The sequence below is a fragment of the Polyodon spathula genome, chromosome 18 (assembly GCF_017654505.1).
Source record: "Polyodon spathula isolate WHYD16114869_AA chromosome 18, ASM1765450v1, whole genome shotgun sequence".
Taxonomy (NCBI): Eukaryota; Metazoa; Chordata; class Actinopteri; order Acipenseriformes; family Polyodontidae; genus Polyodon; species Polyodon spathula.
Window position 1 is genome coordinate 22,663,768 of NC_054551.1, and position 22,644 is coordinate 22,686,411.

A 22,644-nucleotide genomic window follows, 5' to 3' on the forward strand; every position below is an offset into this window, starting at 1 on the left:
GAACTGAACTAGAAATGTGTGACTGTGTACAAATTACATACTGCCCTTTATATTTATTTGAAATTAGGTACAAAGGGTTAAGTTCATTTAAACTACGTTCTCAAAGCAAAGAGAACGGAATAGATACTAAGTAGGGAGAAACATATATAAAACAGGCTGTGGTGGAGGTGAAAGGTTATTGTGTGTTATCAGTTAAAGCAGGCACAAAGAAACGGGCAACGTTGAGGACAGTAGACGCAGTGGTTGGCCAAGGAAACTTACTGCAGCAGATGGAAGACACATCATGCTTACTTCCCTTCGCAATCGGAAGATGTCCAGCAGTGCCATCAGCTCAGAATTGGCAGAAAACAGTGGGACCCTGGTACACCCATCTACTGTCTGAAGAAATCTGGTCAGAAGTGGCGTTCATGGAAGACTTGCGGCCAAAAAGCCATACCTCCGACGTGGAAACAAGGTCAAGCGACTCAACTATGCATGAAAACACAGGAACTGGGGTGCAGAAAAATGGCAGCAGGTGTTCTGGACTGACGAGTCAAAATTTGAAATATTTGGCTGACAAGTACAGGCAGATACTTATCCATCATGCAATACCATCAGGGAGGCATCTGATTGGCCTCAGATTTATTCTGCAGCATGACTACGACCCCAAACATACAGCGAAAGTCATTAAGAACTATCTTCAGCGTAAAGAAGAACAAGGAGTCCTGGAAGTGATGGTATGGCCCCCACAGAGCCCTGATCTCAACATCATTGAGTCTGTCTGGGATTACATGAAGAGAGAGAAGCAACTGAGGCTGTCTAAATCCACAGAAGAACTGTGGTTAGTTCTCCAAGATGTTTGGACCAACCTACCTGCCAAGTTCCATCAAAAACTGTGCAAGTGTACCTAGAAGAACTGATGCTGTTTTGAAGGCAAAGGGTGGATATTGATTTGATGTAGATTTTTCTTCTGTTCACTCACTTTGCATTTTGTTAATTGATAAATATAAACTATTAACATGTCTAGCATTCTTACTTCACAGCATTTTTTCACACCTGCCTAGAACTTTTGCACAGTACTGTGTGTGTCTGTGTGTGTATGTGTGTATGTATATATATAACAATATATATATATATATATATATATATATATATATATATATATATATATATATATATACATACATATATATATATATATATATATATATATATATATATATATATACACACACACACAACATAATATACATATATAGACATATACATACATACATACATACATACATACATACACACACACACACACACACACACAGTGCCTTGCAAAAGTATTCAGACCCCTGACCAATTCTCTCATATTACTGAATTACAAATGGTACATTGAAATTTCGTTCTGTTCGATATTTTATTTTAAAACACTTAAACTCAAAATCAATTCTTGTAAGGTGACATTGGTTTTATGTTGGGAAATATTTAAGAAAAATTAAAAACTGAAATATCTTGCTTGCATAAGTATTCAACCCCCACACATTAATATTTGGTAGAGCCACCTTTCGCTGCAATAACAGCTTTAAGTCTTTTGGGGTAAGTATGTACCAGCTTTGCACACAGTGTCGGAGTGATTTTGGCTCATTCTTCTTGGCAGATTTGCTCCAGGTTGTTCTGGTTGGTTGGATGATGCTTGTGGACGGCAATTTTCAAATAGTGCCACAGATTCTCAATGGGATTGAGATCAGGACTTTGACTGGGCCACTGTAGGATATTCACCGTTTTGTTCTTGAGCCACTCCAATGTTGCTTTGGCCTTGTGCTTGGGATCATTGTGCCGCTGAAAGGTGAATTTCCTCCCAAGCTTCAGTTTTTTAGTTCTCTTGCAGTATTTTCCTGTATTTTTCTACATCCATTCTTCCTTCAACTGTAACAAGATGCCCAGTCCCTGCTGATGAGAAGCATCCCCACAGCATAATGCTGCCACCACCATACTTCACTGTAGGGATTGTATGTCTTGAGGCATGGGCAGTGTTAGGTTTACGCCACACATAGTGCTTTGAGTTTTGGCCAAAAAGCTCTAATCTTGGTCTCGTGTGACCACAAAACCTTTTCCCACATCTGGCAAACTCCAGATGTGCTTTCAGATGGTACTTTTTGAGTAACAGCTTCTTTCTTGCCACCCTCCCATACAGGCCAGTGTTAAGCAGAGCTCTTGATATGGTTGACTGGTGCACTATTACTCCACTCCCAGCCACTGAACTCTGTAGCTCCTTCAAAGTGATTGTTGGCCTCTTCGTGGCTTCTCTCACAAGTTTCCTTCTTTTTTAAGCGTTGAGTTTTGAGGGACGGCCTTTTCTTCACAGTCCATGGGTGGTGTGATGTAGCTTCCACTTCCTGATTATTGATTGACTGCGCTCACTGGGATATCCAAACACTTGGATATTATTTTGTACCCTTTCCCTAATCTATGCATTTGTATTACTTTATCTCTAATTTCTGTAGAATGCTCTTTGGTTTTCATTTTCCTTCAGATTCATAGCCTTACCAATGATCCTTCAACAGTGGGGTTTTTATCCAGAAAATGTGACAGGAACTAACGGTTCACAGGTGGAGGCCAATGATAAGGTAATTGTGTCCTCATTAGGGCAATTTCTTTCATCGGTGCAAACTGGGATCTTCCACAGCACAGGGGTTGAATACTTATGCAAGCAAGATATTTCAATTTTTAATTTTTTTTTTTTAAATATTTCCCAACATAAAACCAATGTCACCTTACAAGAATTGAGTTTGAGTTTAAGTGTTTTAAAATAAAATATCAAACAGAATGAAATTTCAATGTACCATTTGTAATTCATTAATATGACAGAATTGGTCAGGGGTATGAATACTTTTGCAAGGCACTAATTATATATTATATATATATATATATATATATATATATATATATATATATATATATATATATATATATATATATATATATATATATTGGATAAAATCAGTTAAAAATTGTTTTTTTACTGAAACATCGGTAAAAATCAGGGTTGTGGTGGGGGTCTGGAATCTCAGTATACACATTTTACACGTGGCATATGATCAGTTCTGGTTTCTGATTAGGTTTAATGTCGCTGGCATGTCTGATAAAGGCGAAGCCACATTTTAACTGGTACTTTGCAAATGCTTGGGCAATAGCTGTGCTGACAGAAACAATATCTACAGAAGGTATGAACATGACATCAGTACAAAACAAGCCAGGTTTATTCACACTGAAATCATAAAAAATAAAAATTGTCACAAATGGATGGAGCCATCGGAAGACACGTCAAATCACACTGGACATTTCCATCAATGCGTTCCATGTAAGTTAACCAACTAAATCATCATCATCATTTTCTGTAAAATATTTACGATTAAGATTGTCGGCATTAGGCAGTGTTTTAGCTGATGGACAGACAGTACTGTCGCACGAGGTCACCGATACATTCCTCTGAAATAAACAGTGGCTGTCCAGCAAAGTACAGCACTCTGACAAACTCATTAATAGTCATTCTGTGCACTTTTTATTAAAGCGTGTGTAAAAGCTGCATAAATTGGAATGCTTGTCTGTTCACTTTATTGTTTTAGTTTAATGTGTCATTTATTTTTCAGTATGTTCCTTTGTAGGCGTGAACATGTAGTAGTATTTTCAGCTCTAATCATCCTCTGCCTCATCTGACCCATTATTTTTGCTTTTTGTATACTAATAAACATTTTCTTCTGAATATTCGTAAACTGATTTACATTTTCTCTCCATTCCTCATCCACTAAAATTATTATATTTGTGTATTTCAATTTAGTTTTTGATCAAGCTAGTAGTTACTATACCCAGCAATTGCCATAATAATCAGACTTTGATTGACCAACATAATCAGGCGATAGTGTGTTTGTGAAGTGACAGAGAACCACAGCTGAACATATCTGATCTTCTGACGTCTAAACATCTGCTGTATCCTAGGATATAGTGTAAGGCTGCTTATTACAAATGTCCGAGTCAAAATAAAACAGAATTTTAATCAAATTATTATGTATCCTAGAAAATAGTACTTGGATAATATTGAATAGGCAACAATCTGGTATAAAACTCAGTAAAAACAAAAAAAAAACAATTACATTTTTCGGTAAAATTCGGAATAAACCGGAAACGTGGAACACAACATATGTGACACAGAATTACGGTATTCATTTATTTAAATTTAGCATCTCACTGACCACGAACTCGGTCCAAAAGTTATTTTAGTCAAACAAAAAACTTAATATTTAAAATGAACAACTGAGCTAGTCAAAGTGCATTGTATCCATGAGGGGTTAAGTGTACTTTGTTTGTTTTCTAGTCTAAGGAGTTTTATATTCACATAGAGTGTGTACTTCTTTGTAACTGGATTTGTTCCTTTGATCTGTTAAATCACGTATCAAGTGAATTTGGCTCGGAGGACTGTAATGAAATCACCACACTAGCTTTTTTTTTTTTTTGTTCAATAAAGATCTGGGTTGCCACGACAACAACCTGATTTGACACAAAACTGTCTATTGGCCGTGGTTCTTCACAGACACTGAAAATATACTAGTGGAACAAATTTGTTGTTGATAGAAGAAATACAAATTGGTTGAAAGTATTGTCCTGCACAGGTAGAAAAATTCTCATTCTAAGCAGCACTGCAGAACTTGTTTTGAGAATAAAGAATGACAAGGATCTGGGAAGGGTTCTGGTACAGTTGCATTGGGCAGGTACCTTAGATATTAAATATACATGTGGGAGGGGGGAACTCTACAATAAGATCTTGAAATTACACTGTGTTTCAATGCAAGCTCATTTACAGGGACAATTTCCCAAGCTTGTTAAGCGACATAAAGTCTTAAAAGGGACATCACATCATCCAGATTAATGAACCTCTGCCCTGTTATGGCAGGCTTAGTGGCCACAGGGATAGGAGAGAAATGGTAGCTGTCGTGAACTTGAGAAGTCTGGTCTCCAAGCTAGAAATCCCAGTATTGAGCTTTCTTAAGCAGACAGTATGATATTTCATCAGTCAAATTAATACACTTACCAAAGAACTCCTAGGCTACAGTACCATTACAGTATAGGCAACTAAACTATAACTTCAAAATGAATGTGTGCTTCTATAAGCACTGTCAGTGTCCATATGGCCATTAATGTCAGTTGGAGTGGGATTATATAGGCACGCAGACACTTCCTTTCAGCAGAACCTTTAAACCCTTAATTACAATCCCAAAGTACAGACTGCTTTTTCTTAATTGACATTTTTCATAATGCCATTTTCCTGTTTTAGAAATTACAAACTATCTGGCTTTTTTTGCCCAGACACGAACATCCCCCAGCCTTTCTATTATGGCTAAGTTTAAACACCTTTAATCGAACACATATTAAATTTCAAAGCACTTATTATTCTTATTTAACATATGAAACATTTAGGGCAAGGGTTTACATTTTAAACAATAGACAGGTTTCAGAACCATGCAAGGGCAGCCATATACCAAAACTAATAAGGATGAAACATCAGCAAGCTTGATTCAACTCTCTCTATGGGGGTGATGAGGGGACTGGTCACACTGCATAAAGATTTATCATCTAAATTTATCGCAGTCTGGTAAGATCTAGAACAAGTTTATTTGTACTTACCTCCCAGTGTTTAACCACTGAGGATCTTAACACAAATACTTCCAATGGTTTCACAAAACTACACACAACATTGCTCCTGGTAGAGTACAGGATTTCAATGAACTGCAGATGCAAATAATGTACATGTTTTTTAGAAGCAGCCAGCATAATTTTTTAGAATATGCCTCTTTTTCTTCCTTTTTTCAAAAGGTCCCTTTCTGGGTCAAGAAGGAAGGTAGTGGTAACATATCCATACTCATTTTAATGCTTTTGCTTCTCATATCAGTCGTGTGATCTCCATACTTTCTGGTAGTCCAAAAGTGTGCCTATATTTGTTTTATCATCCTATACGTATTCAATACAAATCGTAAAACAATTGAACAGGGTTTAATAGAAAGAAAAAAATATATACAGTATACCAATGCATAGGTTCATTAATTCATGTGGATTTGTATGAGAGATGTGGAAATTATCTTTTCATGAAATGCTTTTAGGCTTAAAACACTGTAGTCTCTGAAGTACTAAAGTTCACAAATGACAGTTTTTGGAGTGCTGCCAATAATCAGGGCTGTGCAAAAGGGGTTGAATAGCTTGTCAATTTGAGGCTAACATGTAAAGACTTTTACATTCTTTATTTTATTGATTTTTATATTAAAATATTACTTAAATAGCTTGATTTAGCCTGACTGCAATTAAATTAGATAAACACCAGCTAGTCAATACCCATACTGATGATTGTTCCTAAATTAATCAAACAGGCACTTTCCTCCAAGGAGAATCTCAAAGTAGTCTTAAGAACAGACAGTCAGCTGAATGTCAGTCTGTTGCTTATATAATTAATCATTTAGATTAGGTTACTGATATAGGGAATTATTTATGCTGTGAGGTGGCAATAAACACACCGCTTTCTACAAATTTATTTTCTCGCTGATCAACAAAGCTGTTATGAACAACATAACTCACAATTAGTACATAATTAATAAGCAATGTTTTTAATAAAATTAATAATATACAGCATTCCCCTTCGATGAAACTGCCCAAATGTCATTTGGAGTTTTATGAAGTATTAAAGAACTCAGTTAAACATAACACATGTTTTCCATTTACACTTGTTACTGCAATAAAAAAAACAACATCTTTAAATTCAACCCTCACACGAAAAACTAGTCTGTGAAGGAGATGCCAGACTCCTTTTCAGATGAGATTAAAATGTAAATGCTCTGTTGGGCCAGTTCTTGTGTGGACAGGTCACAGCATTAATGAGAAATCAATAGTGGAGCCATTTAGCCGACAACACTTGCGGTTTAAGAATGCAGCCTCCTCTGACCTGTGGGTGTTTCATTTTCACAGCTGGAGGACCAAAGTCTGATGACAAAGCTTTCATATAATGATGCTGACCTAGCTGTAAAAGATACACTCCTGTTGTAACCAACTTACCACTGAGTACACTAAAATACAATACCACAATCATGTTGTACAACATTTTCTTTTATTCTATCAAATAAAACTGGATTATTATTATTTTTTTTTTTTAAATATACAAAACAGAATAGCCTGATGTCTTTACTACAGATGCAGGCCTAGTTGTTTCAATTAACAACCTCTCCTGATAAATTAAGGAAGCTTTCAGGGTTTTTATTTGTTCTTTTCAAATCCCACAGGAAAACGGACTGCATGATCGTTATGCGCGGTTGTAAAATGCCTTTCCAGGTTGCTCTGTTTCTTGACTGACACGGCCTTGAAGCCTCCTAATTCAAATCAGACCCTCCAAACTACCACCGTTGTACTATAGCGCGGGAGCAGGCTCATGCTGGTACTGTTTTGATTGGCTGATTAATGCTTAAAGTAGGTGGGCTAACCGTTTAATGTGTTTGCCATAGTTCTCATACAAGGTTGATCCTGGGTGTTGGATTTATTGTTTATAAGCGTCATGTGCACCTGCTGAAAGATGGCTGTAAAAATATTATCAGGGTTTATTCTACATCTCAATAGCTGTGGTGGATTAAATCAACTCTGAATGTGCACATTCAAAATTTCCTTTATTTATTTATTACGCCATTTTTCATATAGACTTGGTTCATGCATAGTTTTTCAAGGACAAAAAAGCCGCAAGCTCCATATGCTGATCTGTTTCTTCAACAACACATAGAATGAATGGCACTTTCAGTCTAAACCAATCTTATTTCCAAACATGGATGTCACTTAGTTTAAGTAAAAGCCAAATAACACAGCACTGTACATGCTGGGTGTAAAATAAAACATTAGTATTACCATGTATTTTTAATTGAGTATTTTGTAGTGATGAATGTGTTGGTTGTAAAAACAAACACATTATAATTGACGCATGGGGGTTGCGAAATGATATTAGCAATAATAAGAGTCCAACACTCAAAGCCTCAGCTTCAATATTAATTTGAGAGCACTACAAAATTCAACACTTAAGTATTTTCCTACAATTCACAAGTATTAAAAAGCATCAATAATTTCAAAACAGGAAACCTATGAACTAGAAATCCTTCCAAAACTCTCCTAGCTCCTGCAGGCTTCAGGCCTTTTATTTGTAAATTGAAAATGCTTTGGCATTCAGAGCATATCATTTGCAGATTAGATCTGTGGCTCGCACATCCATCTCAACCACAATGTCTAGTTATATTACACTACAGTCACTTCTCTGTGTGGCACAGTTGGGTGGAGCAGTTATTTGTTCTCCTTTACCCCAGCCATTTAAATATATGTTGACCTGTTCTCAACAATTAAAACATGTGTAACTTTTTTTTTTTCTTTTACTTTCAGAAAACTGGAACAAGAAACAAAATATTTAATCTGTTACAATCAGCAATGCAATTATGCAGGCTTATTAAAAGGCCTATTGAAATATGAATATTATAGAAAACCGTGGATGAGGCTCGTCTGCCCCCTAGTAACACAAACTTCACAAATGCGCTTCAGTTAATCTAATGTTAGATTTCTACTGTTGCCTTTATTATTGATCCAAGGTCAGTTTGCAAAATAAGACTTGCTTTACAAGAGTCTTTGGAGACACAATTACAGTGTGAAATATGCACACAAAGTAGAATGAATGTCACCCTGTGTGAATACAGAACCCAGGTTTTTGAGGAGAAACAAAATGGGTTTGTGGGGGATGAAGAAATTCCCTGGAACACAACTTCCAAGAATCACACACAGAAGGACAGCAGAAAAACAAGGAGCGCTTCGAGTTCACTCCTGCTAACGGAGTCAAGTTGAGGCGTTGTGATTAGATCCTGCCCTAGAGACTACGATATAGGGATTAGTAGTGCTGCTATCTTGCAGAAATATTTAATATGATTTTTTTGGGGGATGTTGCTTAGGTTGGCCAGGGTGTCTTTGGCTCACCGCACACTAGCAACCCCTGTAGTCTGGTCGGGCGCCAGCGGGCTTGCCTATAAGCTGCCCAGAGCTGCATTGTCCTCTGACACTGTAGCTCCGAGGTGGCTGCATGGTGGGTCTGCAGCGTGAAAACAAGCAGTCAGCTGACGGCACATGTTTCGGAGGACAGCGTGTGTTCGTCTTTGCCCTCCCGAGTCAAAGTAATTGGCTATTCTAAAATCAGGAGAAAAGGATCAGGAAAAAAAAAAAAAAAAAAAAAAAACACACAATTGCCAACTACTAAAGCAACAAAAACCTTGTGTTTTAAAACTTTAAGGTTTCATTAAACATTGCCTTTCCTTCAAATTACAATTTAAGTATTGACGTTTAAGATGTATGTGATAGTGCAGAAATACAAATGAATATGTAGCTGTAATCTGCAGTCATCTCAGACTGAAGCTCCCCAAGGGATGCCATGTCATTGTACACTTCTAAACTATGTACACAACAGAAGTTTCAAGCTGTAATGACCCAACTGCAGACCCTAACCTAATCACTCAGTTTTTCAGAAAATAAATTACTCTGCTAATTTTAATGCTGGACTGCAGTACTTGTTATTAAAAGGGTACCCCCAGTTATATCAGTGGTTTGTTACACAGAGAAGTGTTGCCCTAAGCATCAAACGGTTGTGGACTTGACCAGGCATTGAGGTTTAACTTCCATTAGAGATGGGGTTGGAAGTTTATATCTTGGGGAGAAAGAGAAGACGGGTAGATCTGTTTTCTATCCAGTAAAAGTATTTCTATCAATATAAAAGCACTGAAAGACACAGGACAATTACAAATGCTCCATACACCACCTCACCTTGTTAGTTTTGCTTCCAAATGGAATTTGTAGTATTTTAGACACAATGGCTATCTGTCCAACTACTGAAGAACAAAAAACCCAATGTGTAGGCAAACCTCATACACATCTGAATCATACAGTACCTGCCACAGCTGTGACTCACTGGTAGAAATGCATTACACAGTACCACGCATAAATGTTCTAAACAACCTGTCAGCCAGTGCAGTATTCAAGAAACCATACATCTGTTAAATCGTGAAAGAACTATATTCACCAACTTTAGCAAACCATAGCTATCAATTCAAATTCATTGGCATCTTGCCTGGCTTGCATCCTATCTAGTTTTGTTCAGTGTCAAAACTAAAAGGTGAAAAGAGAAATGATCTGAACCACCCAATCTCCATTCTTTCTCTAAAGGTCTCAGGAAGTTATTAAACTTACCTGCAGAAAACAGATGAGATGTTTTCTTATTTGCTGGCTACTAATTTGCTAAAATAAAAAAAGTAAGGAAGTACAATAACAGTATGACTCATAACTCTACAAAGCCCAGTAGTTTTAGACCCCGTTCACACATGCGGTTTAGGCCGGCCCAGGGCCCCCTTATCTCACGTGTGAATGCTCAAAAAATGAAAAGGCGGCCCTGGGCCGGGTGAAATTTAGACCAGTTTTTTGATGCGGCCTAAAGTAGGCAATGCAGCCTCAGGGCCGGCCTATCTGTATATGTGAACCCAATGCAGTCCCTGGGCCGGTCTTAACGCGTCAATGCGGTGACGTAGTTCAAACCACTCCCCTACAGGTCGAGCATAGTAGATCAAACAATGTCGGTTTTAACAGGCAGCAGCCGGGACGATGCAAAAATTAACCCTTTTATTCAGCACTTGTCAGGCGTGTCGGGTCTAATTTATTTTCACACGCACTGCTAGTTTTACATGCACGGTTTTAATTGTTTTTCCCCCAGAGTAAAACAGGTTTAAAAGGTATTGAATCGCAAAAGGACAGTCCTGCATCTCCAGCCAAGCTCCACCTCTTGTTTGCTGTATTTTTCACATACTTCTTTATAGACGTAGATACTGATAAATTCTCTGCAAAGCTCTGCAAATGTCCGTAATATTCTTTGTGCGCTGGTTGCAGAAGCATGCGGTATTTCCTTTATGTCTGTGTTATCTCTGTGGTGCAAGGGGCGATCAGATACGCTCTTTTGAGTGGAGTTCAGAGAAAAACCTGCAAGTTTTCAGACTTAAGACCCTTTTTTTCTTATTTAAACGTTGTCCAATGTTCCAGGGCTTTGTGGAGTCTTTGGACACCCCTTCAAAACTGTTACTGAACCACTTTAAATCTGCCTCGTTTCAACACCTGAGAAAGTTTAAAAAAAAAAAAAAGAAACAAAAATAGTGGAGTGGGGAAAAAAACAAAACAATTGTGCTTTTTGGCCAAAAAATCAAAACAATTTTGCTGTGCAGGCAGAACTTTACTGAACTGATGTACACATGCTCTATATGTAAACATTCTCTCTCTCTCTCTCTATATATATATATGCATATATGCCTCTGTTACAGCGAGAACAGTTAAGCCCAACAACGTTGCTTTTTGACAAACAAATTGTCTGTCCATCCATCCGTCTCTGCCTGTCACACTACATGGTGAACACTATAACTGGTTTCATTTTGCACAAATCTTGGCAAAACTTCCAGCACACACTCCTAGCCTCACATAGACATTTCAAATTGATTTGGCTATAATCCAAAGCATTTATACAAATATTTTAAAGCAGTACATGTACTCTTTTACTTTCTTTTTTTTTTTTTTTTTTTTTTTGCAATTATGAGGAGCCACAAGTAACTTGTTTTTTTTGTGGATAAATGTTTCTGGACATGTTAATTTACAGATGGAAGGGGGTGAAAGCCAGCCCAAAACAATGCAAAACATCTTGAAAACTATACCACACAATTAATCTGTCTCTATAACCTACATACTACAAAGAAGTATTATATGAGTTTTCTTTTTTTTTTTTACATTATAATGCTTCCTGACCAAGTCAAAACGACAGGACACAAATAATGCGAAACCTAGCACACAAGTCTAGCCTATATGTCACTCTGAGAAAAGCACAAACATGAAAAGGTGAAACATGCACAAAACAAAGCAAAAGTAAGCTTTCGTATTCATGAATATTTCCTTTAAAGCCCATGGCAATACTAATTAAAAAAAAAAAAATCGACCTTGTTATAACCCCAATTGTGGCATATATAATATACCGTCAATTCAGATCTGTATACTACAGAAACATAGTATGTGTTTTCTCCTGATCAAATATTGTGCCTCCTAGAATCATGGATAATTAACAGACTGTTGATGTTTGTATCTGAATAGCGAACCAGGTACCGAGTTATCGGTCAGGGAACTGTAGCTCTCCAAAGAATGCAATAATGATTCATGGGCGCTTTTCATATTAAAAGTCATCTGGAGGACTAGTCAATCACTATAGAGCAGGTAAACAGAAGGGTCTTATAATTAAACATGGAGATGAAATAAATTAAAACGCCCCCTTAACACCCTCTTACTCAATTCATTTTAAATTAAGCCATGATTATTATTTCATTAGGATTACCATGAAAAAAAAAAAGCATTTTAAAATTAAAAAGAAACAAAATTGTGTCAGTTGTAAGATACATTCCTTGGCTTCTATGTCACTGTGGTCCAGAAAGTCATTAGTTACAAAATTAGTATGCAAGTCGGTTATAATCAGTTCAGCTGACATCCAGTATTTTTTCGTTAAAAAGGCTGTGTGGTCCAGTGGCAAAAGAAAAGGGCTTGTAACCAGGAGGTCCCTGGTTCAAATTCCAGCTCGGCCACTGACTCATCGTGTGACCCTGAGCAAGCCACAACCTCCTGTGCTCCGTCTTTTGCGTGAGCCGTTGTTGTAAGTGACTCTGCAGCTAATGCATAGTTCACACAACCTAGTCTCTGTAAGTCACCTTGGATAAAGGCATCTGCTAAATAAACAAATAATAAAACAGAAACTTTATAACTGAAAAACCCAGTTTCACAATGGTTTGAGACCTCAACTAACAATTTATTTTCTTTCAATACGGTTTTGACCAGATTAGCATCACTGTAAAATATATATATTATATATATATATATATATATATATATATATATTATATATATATATATATATATATATATATATATATATATAATATATATATAATATATATATATTATATATATAGGTCTACATATAATATTAACAGATTACGCTGTCCGTCTTCTTTTTTTAATAATTATTAAAAAAATTACATCATCAGCTTTTTCACTTCTAAAAGGCTATACACACACTATAGCGTTTATTCACTGTTTTTTTTTTTTTTTTTTTTTTTTTTTTTTTTTTTTTTTTACACCCAAGACATTTCACTGCTATTTTTGTATTCAGACTTGCACGTCAAATATCACAGGCAAGATGGGGGAATGTCTGATTATAGCAGTGCAGAATGCCTTGTTCTTCATGATAAGCAGCACAAGAAATATCTCAAAGAATACAAAAACAGAAATTATGGGAAAATGAGGAAATCAGAAAGCAAGCACTATTGTTTTGTTAAAATTAACTACAGTAACCTACTAATGGACCACTGAGATGACTGACAGTGCCCCCTACCATTCAGAGCGGAACAGAGAAGAGACAGACAGCAAGTATAAAAACTACACAAACTAGAGATGATTTGTAAATTATTATTAGATGGTTAACAGGCTTGAAATTGAAAAGTAGCAAGCCTACCAATAACATTTTTGAGATTATTTCTAACCAATATAGCGGCCTATCTGACATGTCACATGCTCCCTTTTTATTGGCACCCAGGGTGCCCATTCATGCTACACACACCCAACCTATCGGGGCTCCTCGGCATTAAATATCTCTACACAACCTAATCCACACTGACAACGTTAAAAAAAACTGCATATAGAATATATAAGATCTACAGAGAAAAACAGATTAATCTCAGTTGCATAAGTATTCAACCCCTTTGCTACTGCAGCCATAAATCAGCTCAGGTGCAAATGATTTGTTTGAAAGGTCACAAAATTAGTGAAAAGGTTTCAGCCTGTGTGTACTCAAAGTGGTTTAACTTGTAGATAATTTCCCTCAAGTAGATAAAGACTTTTAAACTGCAACTCAAAGAAGCCATTACTCAAAAAGCCTCATCTGAAAGCACATATGGAGTTTGTGACAAAGCATGTAGATCATACTGCAGACATGTGGAAAAATGTTTTGTGGTCAGAAGAGACAAAAAATTTAACTTTTCAGTCTAAATTCCAAGCGTTACATCTGGCGCAAGCCCAACAATGCACATCACCCAGTCAACACCATCCCAACTGTCAGGCATGGTGAAAATTTATGGCGAGACTTGAAGATTGCAGTCCGTCAACAATCCCCAACAAACTTATCAGAACTGGATCAATTTTCCTGTAAAGAATGGGAAAAAATGTCACCATCCTACTGTGCATAGCTAGTAGAGACCTATCCAAAAATACTCATAGCAGTAATTACTGCAAAAGGTGCTTCTACCAAGTACTGACTTAAGGGGCTGAATACTTATGCAACCAGTAAATTTCATTTGGTATATTATTTGCTGACATTTAACCTCCTCCTCATATAACAGTGTTCAGTTTAACCACTACAGTATTGAATTAAAAAAAAAAAATAATTGTTTGAAAAACTGTGCACACATTATTTGGAATTCAACAAAATGTGACATTATTGGTAGGGGGTGAATATTTCTGCACTGCATGTATGCATATATATCTTATTGAATTTCATAACTATGTAAATAAATACAACATAACTTGTAGTGGCATCCGGTGTGAATAGGTCTTTTATTGGTATTGTTCAGTTTGGAATGATATGAAAATGCCGGTTTTGATTAAGTAAAATCACAACCGTTGCATCCCTACTCCCAAGCTACTGGTATGCATCATTACACAGCACTTGTTTAACCAAGAACAGGTTAGCACATGGAGAGCTTTGGGAGATAGCTAATCAATTAGCTAAATCACTCAATAAGGAATGTACAGAGTAAGAAAAGGGCATTTGCTAATCAGTTTCCAGCAATGTCACTGCCTTCTCCCCTTTGTGACACATTTACAACTCACATTAAAATGCTCCATCAAACCAAACAGGAATGTTTACTTACCTTTAAAAGTATTTCATGGAAAAGCCGCCGATTTTAACACAAACCCACACCTAAATCCAAACACAGGTCGACTAAAGGAAAGTTATTTTAGTGTCACTTTCACGTCAAGTAAGGCGACCAAAATATAAAACACTGGCTCTGTCAATTCCTTCAACATGAGCAGTTAGTCAAATCATGCCGATATTCATTCCTTGCCAATGAACCACCACAGTCCTCCTTCCAAACACATAGCCCTTTACTTGGCTTTATATTCTTCACAGTAAATACAAGGTAACGTAATGCTTTCATTTAAAGTCTGTTTTAACTGACCTGGCTTTCGATCAAGAATGAAATGTTAAATCACATGCTGTTTTACAATATGTATGCTCTTGTTTTTGTTGTTTATTATTGGAGAGGGTTTGCGGTAAACATCAAAATCTGTTGCAGCTTCTTATAAAACCATACATGTACCAGAGAACAGCAACTGAGTACAGCAAAATATATTTTCTAAATATTCAAAACTACAGGTTAATACTTGTCAGTGCTTTCATCAGTAGTTAAAGATTATACAGAGAAATGAAGCACAATAAAACTACTTTTATATAGATATTACATACACACGCATATATATATATATATATATATATATATATATATATATATATATATATATATATATATATATATATGTATGTGTGTGTGTGTGTGTGTGTGTGTGTGTGTTTTAATTATATATATAATTTATTTGTTTACATTTGAAATAAAAAAAAAACATGGGAGATAAGTCGTACTTACTGTAGCACTCCCTTAAAATGTCGTTTTAATAAATGTTCAGATGGATTCAGATTACTTTGATCATTTTTTGAGAAATAATGATCAATTCAGGGTCAATTTAACCACCTGCAAGATATTCTGGAAATACAAAGTAACTGGGACTTCCATGACATCAATACCCTTTTATGTCCTTGCTTCTTGGTATTTGCAATGATTGAATGTTGATGTATTTAATTTCCACATCAAAAGAGCTTTCTGCAAATCATGAACTGCTTAACAGCTTTCCCAACTCAATTATTCTCAATTCAGACACTCCGACCTCCGCAGTCTCATGGGAGCCCCAGCGTAAAGCAACAGCAGTCTAGAAAACTTCCCCCGTTTTATCACAAAGTTAAAACCGACAGGCTGCACACCGTAACTAATAGACAGAAAACTTCCATGTCAACTGAAATTAAGATTTCAGAAGCATCCTGCCAAAGAAGATTACTGACAACTGTTTTTCTCAAAAGGAGCTGGTGAAACATATATGTGGCGAATCTCAGTTCCCACAAGCAGTGGGCTTTTCACAGGTGGAGGTCGGACGCGAACCAGGGACCTCCTGCTTTGAAGCATAGAGCCGATACCGCTGTACAAAAGAGCCAGGATCCCTTGCAGGAGCAGATGTGGCTTATGTCTTCATGTTGTAGATTACATATATAAGGGCTGTTAAGCGAAAAATGTATCTTGATTAATCTTGAGATCAAAAAATGGATTCTTATTTTGTATTTCTACATCTATTTTTAAACGATATTATTTAAAATTAGAAGACATAACCGTTACTCAGTGAATGTTTTGTTTTATTTAAGCAATTTCAAGTTATTAATAAAAGAAAATTATTATTATTTAAATGGAAATTAATGACATCAGTTAAAGGTAACTGTAAAAGACAACTGATAATTTAAATGCAGTAAGGTGAGTAACTGGATCAAACAATTGAACAACAATGTTGGATTATAAATAAATATAAAAATATTAAACAATCCAGAAATAGGTAAACAGGGTTTTGGGAGATGATGATGATGATGATGATGATGATGATGATGATGATGATGTTGATGATGATACTGATAACAATAATAGCATCAGTAATAAAACAAACTTAAATGAGATGGATGCACTAATTGCATCAATTAAATATGCAATTAAAACAAAGATTAAGATTCATTTTTTTAAATCTCAAGATTAAATCGTGATTAACTTTCTGAATCAGTTGACAGCCCTAATTTTATTTATTTTTATATCACAACTATCTATCTATCTGGGTTCTCCCTAGGCCTTTTCAGCGGTTCGCCTGGCAAAGTGGCTGTCACCGCCCGGCAGAAAAAACCCAATCCGCCCATGTTCACTATAATAGGGTTTGGCATTTTTCTGTATCAGAATAATGACAGAACGGCAAATCTGAATTGAATTGAACATCAAAATATAGTACTTTTATGAAGATTCATTCACATTGATCAACATTTAAAAAGGTATTGTGACAAGGTACTTGTGACATGTGTGGGAAACTGCATTGCAAGCCAAAGAGACATGGGAGATGGAGTTGAAACGCCGACACAGGCGCGCAGGATTTATTAAACACAAAACAGAAAGAACAAACGGGTCATGCGAAGCTACCAACGATGGCAACACACAGAAGACACAAACAGAAGACAGGCAGGCAGCAAGTCTCAATGGAGTGCCCATCTAAACAATCACTTGATCAAACATAACAACTCCAAAAAGCACACAAAACAAACCTGTTTCCACATATAAAATTACACCAAAACCAATTTTCCCCTGTGCAGGGCAATCACCCTGCTACAGGTATGTTTAAAAGAAAACAGTAAAGAAATGAAAATGGAAAGAATGTACACTTATATGTTGAATACAGTAATTACTTGTCCTTTATCTTGAAAAAACTATCCAGCGTAGATTGCTCCTCACACCCGTTGCTTGGTTGCAGTTTGTGTGAAGATGACGGACAGGCAACGATGCATTCGTCATGCATCATTCATACTGGTAATCTTTGAATTAGCGTTACCTTTAAATCAGTCAAACATTGTCTTTGCTTTCACTAACATTGGGGAAAGTTAAGCGTCAGTATCTGGGTCGATCCTGTACATGCTCGTTCTAATAGGGCTAATTCTCATTAAAAATTCTCATTTTAATTCTCATTAAAAAAAAAACCCAGATGGTTCTTGCTTTTGGGATTGTTAACGCATGTTTGTTATATGAAGGGTTCATTATAGTGAAGTTAGCCTGTTTGTGTGTGTGTGTGTGTGTGTGTGTGTCTATATATATATATATTAGACACACACACATACACACACACACTGATGCACAATGAAAACGCAACAGCCTTGAAAACGCAAAAGTTTTACATCAATAGCTCATTGGGCACATACATAATGTTAAATAGTGAGAGATTGTATTGGTTGTAGTATTGTTACTTGGGATAACAAAATACTGAGCTCATGTTATGTGATTTCATATAAATGCCAAGTGCTCAGTGTTTGGAATTTGAGTTCAGTGGAGTTGATTAAGAATCTGTACAAATAGCCATTCCAAAAGACATGATTTTAATTTACGCAAGAACAGCAAAAGATACGACCATGACCCACTTGAGAAATGAAGATCGCCTGGTTGCTAACAGCATAACTGAAAGCAGCCTGTCTGACATATGTTGCCCAGAGAATGAGATGTTCGGCTCCAACAATCAGCAGACTAGTCCAGAGAAACCTGGACACCGGCTCTGTGTGGGACAGGCCACGTCCTGGAAGGCAGAGGGTCACCACATTGGCCCAGGACCGTCACACCCAACTGGTCCATCTGCGTAATCATTTTCAAACTGCAGTGGCTACAGCATGAAAAATTCCAGGATGAAATAAAACATGCAAATCAGCAGAATGACTGTGGCTCACCGTCTGCATGAAAATGATTTGCATTCTCTGAGACTGTTCAGGGGTAACATGTTGACAGCTGAGAGACAAAATCGCCATCTTCTGTGTGCCAGAGAACATCGGAGGTGACGGCAGAAAGAGTGGTGGAGTGTTTTTATTCACTGATGAATGCCGTTTTGCTCCTGACAGACCTGACGGAAGACGTGTGCAGAGACGTCGCAGTGAGTGTTATGCTGACTGTCGCGTTGTTCAAGCCAACCAGCTACACAGGAAGTGTGGCGAAAGATCCCACAGCTGTCTATCCAGAGGCTGATCAAGTCTATGCGTCAACGCTGCCAGGATTGTGTTATTGCTCAGGGAGGTCATAACGATATTAACTTTGTAATGTTTTCATTTTGGCAGTGTGTCACGTTTCATACTGAAAACTTATGATTCTTTGATCTGTATTTATTATTTTTTTCACATTTTGTTTGATAGCTATGTTTAAAATATTTGATTAAATCCATTAGACCTTTAGTGTTGCATTTGTTTTGTGCCTCAGTATATTAGAGAACGGCAATGGCAGAAAATCCAGAACTGGATACATGGCTTGAAAAATACCCAGGTCTTTTCTGGGTAAAAAGCACATATATTAACGTTTTAAGTGCATGATGCATATTTAAATACTATATAGTACACAAACTTAATCCCTTCAGATCTTTGACTTGTGTAGCCTTTTTAAGTACTGGACACACAGAAATACTATGACTACTACCAACAACAACAACCACCACCAATAAAATAGGTAGTTTTTTCAGGAAGCTAAAGGATGAGACACTGCTAAAGAAGATGGCATTAGTCGAATCGTTTGTCTACTTATAGTTTTCCTTCTGAATGAGTATTTTCAGTTTTGGAGAAATAAAAAAAATACTGAACTTAAGTACAGAGTAGCATACACATACACAGGTAAGTGAAAGGTCAGAAGCAGTTACATTCTTAACAGTAAAACATCAACTACAGTACACTGAATATACACACAACACATGCATTATTCTGCATGGTCAGTAAACTGGATACTGTGATCAGATTTGGTCTCTAGAATTGCAGGGAATAATTTAAAGTCCATTGCAGAGACGTTTTAGGCATTTTTGGTTTATTGGGGAGCCTGAATTGTAAGTTACCTGTACTAAAGGTCTGTGATTAATCAAATCACACTGATATGCAATGTGAATCTTAAATTATACATTAGAATTGTCTATTTTTCATACTAAGATAAGATTATTTATTTTTAGCAACATTTATACAAATATTAACTGATACAAAAATCAATGCTACAGTGACCAACATGTATAGGCTATGTGTTTGAACAGAAATAAGGATTTAAATATTGTACTGAATAGTACAGTGTTATTCCCAGGTAAAACACTGGTACTGTAATCTGACCATTCCATTATGTTGTGACAGATGGTTCAGAGTACAGTTTGGACCACCCATACCGAGGTTGCCCAACCATTTGTTTAGAATAAGACATCTGCATTTATTTTATGTTCCACGCGTGATTTCTCAAACAACTCCTACTAACTTAAAGAATATAGAATAATAATGTGTCCATTTCAGATTTCTATTACATTTTATTGAATTACGACATTGAAGGAGAAACAACAATGCTTATTACTCTGACGACTGGGTATGCATTACAGGTATTTACGCAGGACACTTCGCAAACAGGCACCGGGGGCCAATAAAAAAAAACATTTTAAGGAGGCCTCAAATTAAACGCAAGTACGTGCTATATCTCAGTATAAAAAACAAACAAACAAAAAACAATCAGAAACCTTTCTTCTTGTGCCATCCCGCGTTTATTGAACTGTCCATCATCACGGAGTTAGAAAGGTGAGTGGTCTAAACCTCAGCCAGCCCATTCCCCTTTCCAAGCAGAATTCCAAGCGAACACACAAGCACTACTTCCTTGAACCGCCACCTTGTTATATTTCTCTCAATATAGAAAGTACTCTGTCGTGACTCGTTTCTGGGACTAAAGTCTTAGCACAGACTATTGTGCAACTTTTATAATGCTTACCCGTATTCTTCTCATAGCAGCAACTATTTCCACCCTGCTGTTTGGTCTGGGCACATCCAGACTACCGATGTACTGAAAAAAAAATAAAAAAATAAAATCGGTTAAATTCCTCGTACTAGTGAAAAGCAGAATATTTATAAGCATCAGCTATACTGTTGTACTGAAGACATCTGAGATTAATGCACACAGGACTGACACAATCTGGTGTTAATCCAGTGTTTTCAGGATTCACATGAATGCTACATTTAACGAAAACTATTGAAGCTCAAAAGCGGGAAACAAAAGTTATCTAAAGTGTACCAAGAACAAGCGACAGGTAATAGAGCAGGGGAACAAGAACCGAGTACATTCGGGGTTTTATTAATTTCGTTTCAAGATCAAATGTTTATTTTATTGCTGTACTTTTTTTTTTTTTAATTTAAATGAAACATACTTTGGCTTCGAAATTGATCCCATGTTGGAATGCCTCTTCGTTGTGTAAAGGAATCCTTAAATCGTGACCATCATCCACTAAATTGTATTTGGTTTTAGCTGGCATGGTCTCTGTAAGGTGATCCAGAGTCTTTAAATACCAAAAAAAAAAAAAAAAAAAAAAAAGCGAGTGTCCAGATGCAAGCAACAGGGTCTAATTAACCTGACAGAACTTTATCTCCAGCGGTCCATTGCAGGGAGTCTCTCAATGAAAGGTCACAGTAGTAGTATCCTGTTTAATAGGTACCCTTGTAACTTTGTAGCAATTGTAAAACACACAAGATGACTTGCGTTCAGTTGAATAAAACAGTTCTGGTGCGTCAGTAAACAAGGTCCTGGCGATTCTAACCCCTTTGAAACAGAATATGCGAGATGATTTTTCCAGCGTATAGACCTCACTGAGGAACTGAAGTGTTTTGCTTTCCTGTGTTTTCTTCAATTTACAGCAGCGCCATGTCTGGTTTACACACACTCTCCGACGGATAATTCGGGAAGAGACGCCGATTGGTCGGATGTGGGAATTCCACCTGTTTCCATTGGCCATAAATTACATCATGGATTTGTAGGCGGGTAAACTGACTCCTTTTCCTCATTCATTTTAACCTGACCATGAAGTGACACGGTGTATGGCACCTAGTGGTACCAGCTAGAGCCACTGGAAATGTGAAAAGCTAATGTTAGCTCTTCCCAAAGGTGATAAGGTGGTAAGATAGAGCTATTGTCAGTGTTTTAATTGGGTTTTTAACCTAAGAAGAGCTGCACTTGTGTTCAGCGATTGTCAATCATTTTTATTCCATTGGGAATAATAAAAAGGGATATTTAACACATTTGTTTCTGGCATTACCTTATTATCTTTCCTCTCACTAACTTTTCACATTTAAATAATATATATAATATATTATATATTTATATATATATATATATATATATATATATATATATATATATATAATTAAAAAAAAAAAACATAATGAAGTATAAATGTGTGGAACATTTTATAATAGTTTAATTCTGCTGTAAAATAAGAAAACAAATAAACGAAAATAACATTGGTCATATAACAATAAGGTGGTATATTATTTATTTATTTATTTTCTCTTAGCATTGCGCTGCAATGAGTATCGTACTATGAATCTTCTCAAATTGCAATGCTCAGCCAGTAACGCACCAATTTCAGGGTAAGCAAATAAATATCAAGAGAAAAGAAAAGAAACACATAGCATACAAATCTGTTAATAATGTGCATCGCTGTGGGGCATTGGCTATGTTTCCAACGACTTTTAGCACCCAGAGTGGAACATTATTTTTCACTATTTCTGATGTCATCCTACAACTTCAAAACAAATAACAGCCAGGGAAAGGACACATAGCTACTGTGCATCAGTGCTTGCCCGCAACTGTACCTTCCCAGGAATTTCACAGCATTACT

The 22,644-nt window shown here is 36.6% G+C and overlaps 1 protein-coding gene across 1 annotated transcript in view; it reads right to left on the reverse strand.

The window, feature by feature from the left end:
• The window catches only part of LOC121331122 (carboxyl-terminal PDZ ligand of neuronal nitric oxide synthase protein-like), a 93,412-nt gene extending 72,750 nt beyond the window's left edge, over positions 1-20,662 (reverse strand). The window contains exon 1 of the mRNA XM_041278335.1: positions 20,500-20,662. The gene's annotated coding sequence lies outside the window, so the exon portion shown is untranslated. The remainder of the gene's footprint in view (positions 1-20,499) is intronic.
• Between the last annotated feature and the right edge of the window lie 1,982 nt (positions 20,663-22,644).